Source organism: Oncorhynchus masou, chromosome 6 (genome assembly GCF_036934945.1).
Source record: "Oncorhynchus masou masou isolate Uvic2021 chromosome 6, UVic_Omas_1.1, whole genome shotgun sequence".
In the NCBI taxonomy this organism is placed as follows: Eukaryota; Metazoa; Chordata; class Actinopteri; order Salmoniformes; family Salmonidae; genus Oncorhynchus; species Oncorhynchus masou.
The window spans coordinates 76654690-76668837 of record NC_088217.1 but is presented as its reverse complement, the minus strand read 5'-3'; positions in this window follow the sequence as shown (position 1 = coordinate 76668837).

The window sequence follows — 14148 nt, the reverse complement described above, 5'->3', positions numbered from 1 at the left end:
TCTATCAGTACATTGGAGTTTAGCCATATTATTTGGTGTCATATTAGTTCTCCCTTTTCTGGAGGAGGAAAGTGAAAGACTTTAAAAAGGAGGATACTTTAAAACAGGGATCCATTCAAATGAAAATGTTTAATATGGAAAGAGCCCACTCGAAAACATAGGATGGGCCTCGCTTAGTAGCTTGCTAGAAAACCAATTTGGATTTAGATACAATGGAGACTTTAAGAGAGAGGTTTAATGCTGTAATATTTAACAGTTTGAACCCTACAAACTCATGTTGGTTATATAAATATGCTTGTTTAACCTTATCTGGTCTGCCATTCCAAATAATATGAAATATGTTTTGCCCCCATGATTTGAAAAAGGATTCTCCTGGAGAAGGTAGAGCCATGGAATAAATATGTAAACTATCACGAGATAATTAATCGGTAATTTTCCCTTAAATAGGTGTTTCCCTTTCCACTGTTTTCAAGATTCTATCTATTTTGCTTTCGATCGAAGTTAATAGTTGCAAGATCGCTCAACTTTTCCAGGATATGTTACATCAAGCACATGAACTTCACCATCCAACCATGTAAATCGACAGAACACATGGCAATTTAAAGTTTGTATCTTTTAGAAACCCAATCCGTAATATAGTTGGGTTTTAGTCCAGAGAAAATTGAGAAATTATCCAGGTCCTCAATGAGGCCATTCAAGGTTGAAGATTGAGGACTTCAGAATTTGAGTCATCAGCATACATTGATACTTTCGTCTCTAGTCCCTTAACTTTAAGCCCTTTAATGTTAACAATTCAATGGCCATAATAAAATAGGTATGGTGACAGAAGGCAGCCTTGTTTTACGCCTCTTGTCAATTCAAAGTTCTCAGAGAAGTAACGGTTATTTGTTATTTCAGTAGTTCATAAAAAGTTTATATCCCCATCTAAAAGGTATCAATTACCAACCATAGTTCATTGTGTAATTAGGCTTCACCAAAAACTGTCGCAGATAGTTTAACATGATTTTGGGGAGAAGGATATCACAAAATGTATCCTCAAGGGAGGTTGGAGAAACTTGACAAAATAAAATTTGTTTAAAATATTTTCCATCATCATTCAAAATCTCTGTTAGTGAGAAAGATTTCTCCAAGTTTGTAAAACAATTGTAGGTTATTTTTGGTCGCAGTTCTATATTGAATGTTCGGGAAAAGTTGGTGCATTTTTTGCCATTCTCCATCCAATTTGCTGTTTTTTAGATAAATGAAACCTCATCTTTCTTGAATAAGTTCCTCAAACTCCTTTTGTTTTGCGTCTGCATTATTCAGTGCTTCAGTATTACATTAATTTACACCTGTGGATCCCAAACTTTTTATAGTCCCGTACCCCTTCAAGCATTCAACCTCCAGCTTTGTACCCCCTCTAGTACCAGGGTTAGCTCACTCTCAAATGTTTTTTTTTGCCATCATTGTAAGCCTGCCACACACACACACACACAAACTATACGATACATTTATTAAACATAAGAATTAGTGTGAGTTTTTGTCACAACCTGCTCGTGGGAAGTGACAAAGAACTCTTATAGGACTATGGCACAAATAATGTAATAATAATAATTAATAATTTTGCTCTTTATTTAACAATCTTACATATAAAACATAATTTATTAATTGAAAATTGTGAATAACTCATCACAGGTTAATGAGAAGGGTGCATGAAAGGATGTACATAACTCTGCAATGTTGGGTTGTATTGGAGAGAATCTCAGTCTTAAATCATTTTCCACAAACAGTCTGTGCCTGTATTTAGTTTTCATGCTAGTGAGGGCCGAGAATCTGCTCTCACATAGGTATGTGGTTGCAAAGGGCATCAGTGTCTTAACAGCGCGATTTGACAAGGCAGGATACTCTGAGCGCAGCCCAATCCAGAAATATGGCAGTGGCTTCTGATTAAATTCCATTACCACAGAACAACTTGTTGCAATTTCAATGAGGCTCTCTTGTTCAGATATCAGTAAGTGGACTGGAGGCAGGGCATCAAAGGGATGATAAATCCAGTTGTTTGTGCCGTTCGTTTTCAACTCACTCAGGTGCTTCAAAAAAATAATACAGTGATGGAAAGACCTGTGTGTTGTCCTTGTTAATGCAGACAGAGAAGAGCTCCAAATTCTTAATCATAGACTCAATTTTGTCCCGTACATTGAATTTAGTTGTGGAGAGTCCCTGTAATCCTAGATTCAGATCATTCAGGCGAGAAAAAACATCACCTAAATAGGCCAGTTGTGTGAGAAACTAGTCATCATGCAAACGTCAGACAAGTGAAAATTAGGCTCAGTAAAGAAAACTTTAAGCTCGTCTCTCAATTTAAAAGAAAAATGTCAATACTTTATCCCTTGATAACCAGAGCACTTCTGTATGTTGTAAAAGTGTTACATGGTCGCTGCCCATATCATTGCATAATGCAGAAAATACAAGAGAGTTCAGGGGCCTCGCTTGCTTTAACAATGTTAACCATTTTTTCTGTAGTGTCCAAAATGTCTTCAAGCTAACAGGCATTCCCTTGACTGCAAGATCAATTAATCAATCAAATGTATTTATGAAGCCCTTCTTACATCAGCTGATGTCACAAAGTGCTGTACAGAAACCCAGCCTAAAACCCCAAACAGCAAGCAATGCAGGTGGCTAGGAAAAACTCCCTTTGAAAGGCCAGAACCTAGGAAGAAACCTAGAGAGGAGCCAGGCTATGAGGGGTGGCCAGTCCTCTTCTGGCTGTGCCAGGTGGAGATTATAACAGAACATGGCCAAGATGTTCAAATGTTCATAGATGACCAGCAGGGTCAAATAATAACAATCACAGTGGTTGTAGAGGGTGCAACAGGTCAGCACCTCAGGAGTAAATGTCAGTTGGCTTTTCATAGCCGATCATTCACAGTATCTCTACCACTCCTGTTGTCTCTAGAGAGTTGAAAACAGCAGGTCTGATGAACAGGTAAGGGTTCCATAGCCGCAGGCAGAACAGTTGAAACTGGAGCAGCAGCACGACCAGGTGGACTGGGGACAGCAAGGAGTCATCAGGCCAGGTAGTCCTGAGGCATGGTCCTAGGGCTCAGAGAGAGAGAGAGAGAAGGACACCAGTTAAGACAGGAGAAATACTCCAGATATAACAGACTGACCATAGCCCCCAACATATAAACTAATGCAGCATAAATACTGGAGTCTGAGACAGGAGGGGTCGGGAGACACTGTGGCCCTGTCCGACGATACACCCAGACAGAGCCAAACAGGCAGGATATAATGCCACCCACTTTGCCAAAGCACAGCCCCCACACCACTAGAGGGATATCTCCAACCACCAACCTACCATCCTGAGACAAGGCCGAGTATAGCCCACTAAGTTCTCCCCCACAGCACAACCCAAGGGGGGGCGCCAACCCGGACAGAACGATCACATCAGTGAACCCACTCAACCCACTCAAGTGACGCACACCTCCTAGGGGTGGCATGGAAGAGCACCAGAAAGCCAGTGACTCAGCCCCTGTAATATGGTTTGAAGCAGAGAATCCCAGTGGAGCGAGGGGAACCGGCCAGGCAGACAGCAAGGGCGCTTTGTTACTCCAGTGCCTTTCCGTTCACCTTCCCCAAACTGGGGTACATGCAATGCCATCAGGGATATGCCAACTTGAAACCTCGGTTGTTTGAAAATGTGAATCACATTATTATTTGGCGTACCCCCGATGGCAATGCACGTACCCCAGTTTGGGAATACATGCTCTAGGGGAATTGAGAAATCTGATTGAGCACCTTATTACTGATGAATGTGTTTCTTATGATTGTGTTTTACTTTCTGCTTGCATTTTATGTAATTCAGGGCTCATCTGTAGGAGACCTTGGTCTCAGTATGACTCCCTGATAAAATAAAGGTACAAAAAAAGGTTAGAGTTAGGTTTTAAAATCAAATTTTAAGAAGATAAATTGTAGAAATGGGCAGGGTTTATGACTTTGTGGCCATTTCTAATATGATCAAACCGGTCACATGGGTGAGAGACCGCATCCTTGCAAAGAATGTGGCAAATGCAACAGAACGAAGGTATGCTTGACCAGACATTCAAGTGTGCACTCAAGGAAACCAAATTACTGTAAAGTCTGTGGCAAATGTTTCATGCAGAGATACATACAAGATATAAATTGTATTGCTGCAAAGACTGTTGCAAATGATTCAACATGATACTAAACCTAACCACGCACATGATATCTCACAGATTGGAGAAACCTTATCGCTGCATAGACTGTGGAAAACGCTTCACTCGGTCACAGGGCCTTAGACTGAATAAATAATAATAATAATATATCCCATTTAGCAGACGCTTTTGTCCAAAGCGACTTACAAGTCGGCTGGGGCCACTACTTTTACATATGGGTGAATAAGACCATACACACAGGGAAGAAATTATATAGGTGTCCAATATGCAATTAATGCTTTGCCAACCGGAGTCATTTAAAATTCCAGACTGTTCACACAGGGGAGAAACGTAGCTTCTCTTTCAAAGTAAAATTGAGAAGACATGATACTTTCACAACAAATAGAAAACTGTCATTGTGTCATCATTTTTTATGTTTTCACACATCACAACATGAATATGTTATGAATACATGAGTTAAGGTGCCAAGGTCTGAACTCAGCGGGCCACTTGTTTGTATATATTTGAAAATTAAATAATCTCTTTTTACTTATGACAACACAACACTATACTGTAGATGGAGCAAGAAGGTGACAACTTGATAGTGCCCCTGTGTGGAGGGAAAAGCATCAGTTAGAACCAGATGTGTGGAGTGAAAAACATCAGAACCAAATTTCTAAGAACATTTTACCTTCCAATTGTATTGACTTACCCGCCAGGACACTGCTGGCTTCAGTTAGCCCACACCACTGTGTCTTACTCAGAATATTTAGTGATTTCTTAAGACTGCAGTCCCTGCAACACTGTGGTCTATATGTCCCGAAAGCCCACCAAAACTGCTATTTGTTTCAAATGCAGTATCTGTTTTTGACACAATTCAGCAAAGTACATCTCTTGTTTTTTTTTGTTTTTTTTTAATGGATGTAATTTGAATGCCTCCTTTTCCGTTATTGTACATGATTACAATGATGGATAACACTGGACATGTTTGATCATATCTTTATTCTTTGGTGTCATTATGGGGTTTTGTGTGTAGATTGCTGAAAACTTTTGTATTTATTTCATCAATTTTAGAATAAGGCTGTAACGTAACAAAATGTGGAAAAAGTCAATTGGTCTGAATACTTTCCGAAGGCCCTGTACATAAAGATGTCCCAACAACAAAGCTTTATTTTCAGCACCATGGAGTGAATCCTTACCACTGCTAGAACTGACTATCAGTGGGGTCTTGTCTGACAGTGAAACAGTTCATTTAGCCTCATTAACCGCCTTTTAAAAAATATAGCTGATATGGCTGACTTGTGGTTTCTACTGACAATTGAGATGTACAAACTATGGCATAAAGGAACGAAGAGCAGATAAGAGGCTACCTGTAATTTCGATTAAGACTTAATGAGCGAGCTAGGACGGACATAGCCAATACAACTATTTGTTCTGCGCTTTTGAAATGTACAGCGACAGAATTCAGAACATGGGCAATTCTTACAGTATTCTCCCTGTACACCAAGTCAGAATGTAGCATAAATAAAAGGGGCATAAAGCAGACAATGAAAGCTCTTACAATATTCAATGATTACATTTCTCTAGAACATGCTATAGGCTACATGTGCACCACAAAGTCAGAACAGTAGGCTAAGTTATGAGGGGGAAAGGGACCAAATTTTTAGGGTGAGGCACATGGGCTACTAACAACTTACTTAGTATTACTTTCTTAGCTACAGTATACATAAAAAAACAAGGTTGAATCATGAAGTCATTGATCTTCAGGTCAGAGCTCTAGAAAGAGGCCTGAGTTCCCGACTTGGAATTCTGAGGTCAAAACGTATTTTCCCAGGTGGAGCTAGTTTTTTCAGAGTTCCCAGTTGTCTTGATCTCACTGATTTCCCAGTTCCGAGTTTCCAGTTGTTTTGATGCAGCAGAAGTCATCCTGAATTGACAGCATGGCCAATGTATTCAACCTTTTCTGGCCCATGGTGTGTTGCGAGTGAATGTTTATCCTTTTAAGCTTGGAAAAGAGACCCTTGAACCCAGACTACACTCCTTCTCCACTGAATAGCAGCCTAGTGATTGGTTTGAAAAGCTTGCAGTTAGCCGCCACTGATTCCTTCTAAACCACTCATTGTTCACTTTGTGATTTCCCACTTGTTGTGTAATATTTATGTCCAATGGCTGATGAGCACCGATACGTTTTGTCTTTAATTTCTCTTCATATGACAAGGTTTGAAAAGGATTTGCCAGTAGATTGTCGACTTGATTCATGATGATGACTGCAAGCTAAGATTTTGAAAGTATGATGTCGACATGATCAGTCCAATCAAAGCTATGGTAGATATAACATGATTTGTTGTCATTTTATCTGTGGCCAATGACCTTGATCCTGCTTGGATGGGAACTTGTAATGTAAATCTATGGCAGCACCCAATGGGCTTGAATTTTCGAGCTCTCCCCGTAGATTCTGCGGTAACATAGTGTCCCCATGAGTGACAGAACTCTGAGCCAATCACGGTGCAACTAGAGAACATTTCCAACCCTTACGCTCCGTATTTTCCGCTAGCTGCCCCACCACCACAGAAAGCACTGTGCTAGGCTGAAACACCTGCATTTTGTTTGTATGTGGCTTTATTAACACAATTATTATTATTTTTTTTTACATTGTTTGCAAACTGATTAATGCCAAAATAACATGCAAAACAGGCAACAATAAAACAAATATATACATATGCAGTACCAGTCAAAAGTTTGGACACACCTACTCATTAAAGGGTTTTTCTATTTTTTAAAAACTATTTTCTACATTGTAGAATAATAGTGAAGACATAAAACTATGGGCTCAAACCACCAAATTTATTTTTTAGGGCTTAAACCACCCGGTTTATAATACTATTTTGTATCACTGGTGAAAACAAAGACCCCCCCTCTCTGTCTCTCCCTCGTTCTCTCTCCAGATGCTGACAGCTCAAGACTTGCACTGCAACTGTGACATCCGTATCCGACCCTGGACCAGCACGGAGTGCACTGATTGGTGGGAGCGGGAAGTGATGAATGAGTTCCAGCCCTCTGATTGGCTGGAGAAGTTCCGCATGAGCCGGGAGATCTTCTTCTTCCTGTGTGGCAAGCTGAATCCCCGCCTGGCTCGCCAGGACACCCCCTTCCGCTAGGCGCTTCCGCTGGAGAAGCGTGTGGCGGTTGCCCTGTGGCGGCTGGAGTCCAACATTGAGTACCGCACCATCAGTGGGCTGTTTGGCGTGGGTAGCTCCACGGTGTGTAAGTGTGTGAGGGACGTGTTTCATGCCATCGTCACACTACACCGGCCTGTCTACCTCTGCTCGCCCAACATACAGGAAGTGGAAGACTGCGCGTCACTTCCTGTCTCGCAGGGGCTTCCCTCACTACGTGGGCGCCGTTGCAACCCTCCACATTGCCATCCTCACGCCGTCCGCTAATGTGGCCAACTACGCCAACCCAGACGGGTGGCTCTCTGTGGTCTCCCAGGTAGGACAGGACCTCTGCTGCAATTAATAGCCCAGGCTTTTATTTGCTTCAATCGTTGATCACAACCAGTGCTTATTACAGACAGGCATCTATTTTTGCTCAATAAAATGTTGAAAAGACACTGTTTATCGTGACCAGTATGACCCATGTAAACATTAGAATAACAAATCCTTCGCAGATCAGACTTGCAAAGACTAGGCTGCCTATCATACACGGCCGATTTTGCGGTTCAGCACCATGGAGAGCGTGTGCCGATAACAATTCATTTAGAGACACATTTGCTGAAATGTGTGCTGATGCCTGGCTATTGAAAGGGACAGGCGGCGTTTAATCGCTGTACTTTGCGCCGTTCATCTTTCCCTCAATCCTGACTAGTCTCCCAGTCCCTGCCACTGAAAAACATCCCCACAGCATGATGCTGACATTGTTCTATACCCTGATTTTAAAAATATATATAAATCCCTTTTCTAGCTACCTAGTACTTACACTACACTTTTTTTAGCTGTAAATAAGATCTATGGTCTCCACAATCTCTTACTCTCCCTCTACTGGAAGAAATCCTAGTGGAAACACTTCCGGCTAACGGATCTGCCCTCTTAGCAGAGAATGTGAACATTCTTGTCTTTCTGAAAAATAACTTTCAAATAGAATGACTGTCACTGAATATAAGTTGAAGGTGAGCAGACCTACAGTGCCTTCGGAAAGTATTCAGACCTCTTTACTTTTGCCACATTTTGTTACGTTGCAGCCTTATTTAAAAAATATATATACATATTATTATCCTCATCAATCTACACACAAAACCACATAAAGACAAAGCGAAAACAGGTTTTTTATCAATTTGCAAATTTATTACAAATAAAAAACAGAAATACCTTATTTACATAAGTATTCAGACCCTTTGCTATGAGGCTTGAAATTGGGCTCACGTGCATCCTGTTTCCACTGATCATCCTTAAGATGTTTCTACAACTTGATTGCAGTCCACCTGTGGTAAATTCAATTGATTGGACATGATTTGGAAATGCACACAGTTGGCAGTGCATGTCAGAGCAAAAACCAAGATATTAGGTCGAAGGAATTGTTGTGTCGTGGCACAGATCTAGGGAAGGGTACCAAAAAATGTCTGCAGAATTGAAGGTCCCCTAGAAATGTGGCCTCCATCATTCTTAAAATTAAGAAGTTTGGAACCACCAAGACTCTTCCGAGAGCTGGCTGCCCGGTCAAACAGCAATCGGGGGAGAAGGGCCTTGGTCAGGGAGGTGACCAAGAACCCGATGGTCATTCTGACAAAGATCCAGAGAGTTCTTCTGTGGAAATGGGAGAACCTTCCAGAAGGACAACCATTTCTGCAGCATTCCACAAATCAGGCCTTTATGGTAGAGTGGCCAGACGGAAGCAACACCTCAGTGAAAGGCACATAACAGCCCGCTTGGAGATTTGCCTAAAGGCAACCAATGGGATTCAGACCATGAGAAACAAGATTCTCTGATCAGATGAAACCAAGATGCAACTCTTTGGCTTGAATGCCAAGCATCACATCTGGAGGAAACATGGCACCATCCCTACGGTGAAACATGGTGGTGGCAGCATCATGCTGTGGGGATGTTTTTCAGTGGCAGGGACTGGGAGACTAGTTAGGATTGAGGGAAAGATAAACGGCGGCAAAGTACAGAGAGATCCTTGATAAAAACCTGCTCCAGAGCACTCAGGACCTCAGACTGGGGTGAAGGTTCACCTTCCAACAGAACAGCGACCCTAGGCACACAGTCTCTGAATGTCCTTGAGTGGCACAGCCAGAGCCCGGAATTGAACCCGTATTGTGTGTAGATTGATGAGGAGAAAAAAATATTTCATTCAAAATGCTGTAATGTAAAAAAATGTGAAAAAAGTCAAGGGCTCTGAATACTTTCCATATGTGCTGGTGATTTGAATTGATTGTGGTCTACTGCAGTTAAATGTATGTTGTAATGAACATGATTTCCTTTCTGTGCCAAACACCCGCTATACCCCTAGACAAGACATTTTTACAACATTTTACATTTTAGTAATTTAGCAGACGCTCTTATCCAGAGCAACATACAGTAGCAATTAAGGTTAAGTGCCTTGCTCAAGGGCAGATCGACATATTCTTCACCTAGTCGGCTCAGGGATTCAACCTTTCGGTTGCTGGTCCAACTCTTAACTGCTAGGCTACCTGCTGCCCCAAAGCTTCAAATAAGTCTATAGTCTGTACTTCCTGATGTAAAGTCGAGCGCAGACCTTTTCATCTTTAACCCAGCTGCAGACTGGCTTCACAAGGCGATAAATAAAGGGGATCCTCCCCACTGGCGTTGTGACACTCAGGACCCCTCCATATCAGGACCACCAGAACCAATGAGAGTTCTCCTGGTGCAGCCTGGCCTGCAGGCCGGGATTCAGGAACACTGAGGTGTTGTAGCTCCCAGGGGCCTCGCCCCTGACCACAGTGTAGTTCAGCCTCTCTTGATCTTATGAAGCACCACTAGTCCAGTAGCCTTCTGGGGATGTCCGTCCATCTGATCTGGGCTCTCCCTCTCTGTGTGCTCTTTATTTCCAGATTCATCCTGACAGTGTTGTTGCTCATTACCTCAGCACCCTGCAGTCCACCGTACGGACGAATGAAATCCTCTCCACCGAATACAAAAATCAGCAGCAGTGCTATCCCTGCTGAGGCACCCCAGCTGACTAACATCTCTTTTATAGCTACTTCAGAATTCACCTGGCGTCATTCCAGGGAGCACCCAGAATCTTTGGATCTCTCTGAGGGGGTTGTGTGACCTCATAGGTGGTGTTGTCCCTAGAATCCAGGGAGTTGTGGAAGCTTTTAGTGACATAAGCAGGAAGTGCGTTGTTGTGGTTGCCACTGTGGTTGAGATTTCCCAGTGTGTAGTATTCATCCCCGTCCGGATAAGGTAACAAAAGTTGTAGCTGTAGTCTCCCCTGTTTGGTTCAAAGGGGGGGGGGGGGGGTACTACTGATGTTGCCATTGTTGTCGAAGGTGATATTGTGAGCGAACAAGTGCAGCAGCGTGAGGCCATAGCGAGGGAAGGGCCAACCATTGAGCAGATAAGGATTCCGCTTTCCAGGGCCAAAAGGGAAGTGTAAGCTGAAACGGTTGAACTAACCAGGCATATTTATGTCTAAGTCATATAATTGGCAAACCCTCCTTCTTTAGAGTTACTGGGTGTGCAGGCTTTTGCTCCAAACCTTCTCTAATAATCAGCTGCTCTTCAGGACCTTTATGTTTGGCCACCAATGGTGGAAAGAAACCAACTTGATGAGAGACTTCTGCGATAGTGCACTATGGGTATGGGGTTGAGTTAAATCCTCTTATCTCCCATTTCTCTAACCTCCTCAACCCCCAAACCTAGTGGCCTATCAGAGCTGAACTAGGTGCAATTCCTTTGCCCATATGAGGCCCTGCATGATAGTCCTAGTCCTAGAGGGTTGCTACAATACAAACAAATATATAAAGACGTATGAACTATATAGAAACTATAATACCGGTACCCTGAATGTCTTACCTTGTTTATGTCTGCAGTAGGCTTGTAGTGAAGTGAGCAGACTACTGACTGAGCCTATTGACTCTGTGTTGTTTGACTTTGTCCTCTCTTTAGCTGTAGCCTCCCTCTCAATAGGGTCGTCACTAGTTACCACTCCGCCTATTTCAAAAATGTCTCTTCTGAATAAAATGTGATTTTAAACCTAACTTTAACCCCACTACTAAACGTATCTCTAAACTTAAATTCAGGCTTATTTTAGTTTTCATGGATTTTCACGGTATAACCAAACTACAGACTTATAGCCAGATATATACATTGTGGCTGTGCTATCTAGTGGAAACGCCTCAACAGTCGCCTCAGAATGGAAAGGGGATGTGATCTACGCTTAGAAAGGGAAACTCAAACTCCCGGTTCTTTCCAGTGACGTGTATCCCATCATACCCAGGTCCCATACCTATCGTTGATAGATTTATAAACACTGCGTCTTTCCCTTGGCCTTGATTCCAATGTGTGTGGGGGTGTGTTCCCTTGACCGTTTGAGACTGTAATTATGCAATTATGTAAAATGGCCACACGATGTCATTACACTTCTTCAAAGGTTTTTCCCACTACATTTGCTTTATCTTCGTTGTGATTCTGTTAATTTATTTATTATGTTTTTTTATATGCTGTAATGGAAATTGTCATCAGTATTAAAACCTTTAATAAAAATTGGGTACCAGGTGGTATCTTGCCCCCTGGAGCTAACTGCCCCACCCCTTGTAATTCACATTAAGACCACAAGATGTCACCAAATTATTTTCCAAACACTTTCCTGGCTGCCGCTGCTCTTGCTCAACACATTGTTTTTATTTATTTTATTTAACTTGGCAAGTCCCTCTGTGATTTTCTCTCTGTCATCAAAACTTTGGGATATGTTTCAACAAAATTATTTTGTGGTAAGTTTATCTATTATTTTTTAATTTTGAAAAAGTTGTAGATATATTCGAATGAAGTTAGAACTATACTTTTTTAAATATACAAATAGGAACGGCTTAAGATAAATAATCCACTAGTTTAGAGAGAAAAATGTAGATCATTTTTTGTAAAGTAGTAATTAATATGTTGGATGAGTGTGGGTAACTGACCCCTGGGGGCTAGTTACTCCTTTATGGTTATGAATGGGTTTCTACCTGTCATTTAGACAATGACTAGCCTAGTTAGCGTTAGTTTATGTTAACTTGCTAACTAGCAACTTCACTATCAGTAAATGCTAGCCAGCTAGTTAGTTAGCATTAGCTGCTAGGAGTTCTAGCGAGCAACCTCACTACCAATTTTGCATTGTTTGTCACTTATTTTGTACATGTTGCAGCTACTGTCTCTTATGATCGAAAAGAGCTTCTGGATATCAGAACAGCGATTACTCACCTCATGAGTCAGACACAACGGTTATGCTGTTTCTCCGAGATCAGGTCCAAATCATTTGCGTGAGGAAAAGACAGAGGTACGGTGACAGCCATTGGGTTGCCTTGTGAGAATTCGTCGGCAATTGGGTAACCAGTCTCTAAATCAAATCACGTTTTATTTGTCACATGCGCCGAATGCAACAGGTGTAGACCTTACAGTGAAATGCTTACCTACAAGCCCTTAACCAACAATGAGGTTAAGAAAAATACCTACAAAAATAAGAAATAAAGTAACATAATTAATGAGCCGTAGTAATTAACAATAGCAGGGCTGTATACAGGGGGTACCGGTAATGAGTAAATGTGCGGTGGCACCGGTGTTGAGGTAATATGTACATGTAGGTAGAGTTATTAAAGTGCCTATGCATAGATAATAACAGAAAGTAGCAGCAGAGTAGAAAGGGGGAGGGGGGGGCAATGCAAATAGTCTGGGTAGCCATTTGATTAGCTGTTTAGGAGTCTTACGGTTTCAGGGTAGAAGCTGTTTAGAAGCCTCTTGGACCTAGACTTGGTGCTCCGGTATCGCTTGCCATGTGGTAGCAGGGAGAACAGTCTATGACTATGGCTGAAATCCGGGATTGATATGACAACAGCCAGTGAAAGTGTAGAGCGCCAAATTCAAACAGCAGAAATCTCATAATTAAAATTCCTCAAACATACAGTACATGTATCTTATACCATTTTAAAGGTAATCTTGTTGTTAATCCCACCAAAGTGTCCGATTTCAAATAGGCTTTACAGCGAAAGCACCACAAACGATTATGTTAGGTCACCGCCAAGTCACAGAAAAATTCAGCCATTTTTCCAGCCAAAGAGAGGAGTCACAAAAGTCACAGAGATAAAATTAATCACTAACCTTTGATTATCTTCATCAGATGACACTTATAGGACTTCATGTTACACAATACATGTATGTTTTGTTCGATAAAGTGCATATTTATATAAAAAAATCTCAGTGTACATTGGCGCGTTATGTTCACTATTTCCAAAAACATCCGGTGATATTGCAGAGAGCCACATCAGTTTACTGACATACTTATTATAAATGTTGGTGAAAATACAAGTGTTAGACATGTAAATATAGATATACTTCTCCTTAATGCAACCGCTGTGTCAGATTTCAAAAAAGCTTTACGGAAAAAGCAAACCATGCAATAATCTGAGAACGGCGCTCAGAAAACAAATAGATATATCTGCCATGTTGAAGTCAACCGAAATCAGAAATAACATTATAAATATTCACTTACCTTTGATGATCTTCATCAGAAAGCACTCCCAGGAATCCAAGTTCCACATGAAATGTTTGATTTGTTCGATAATGTCCATTATTTATGTCCAAATTGCTACTTTTGTTAGCGCGTTTGGTAAACAAATCCAAAGTCACGAAGTGTGTTCACTAGGAGAAGATGAAATGTCAAAAAGTTCCGTTACTGTCCGTAGAAACATGTCAAACGATGTATGGAATCAATCTTTAGGAATCAATCTTTTTAACATAAAACTTCAATAATATTCCACCTGGAGAATTCCTTTGTC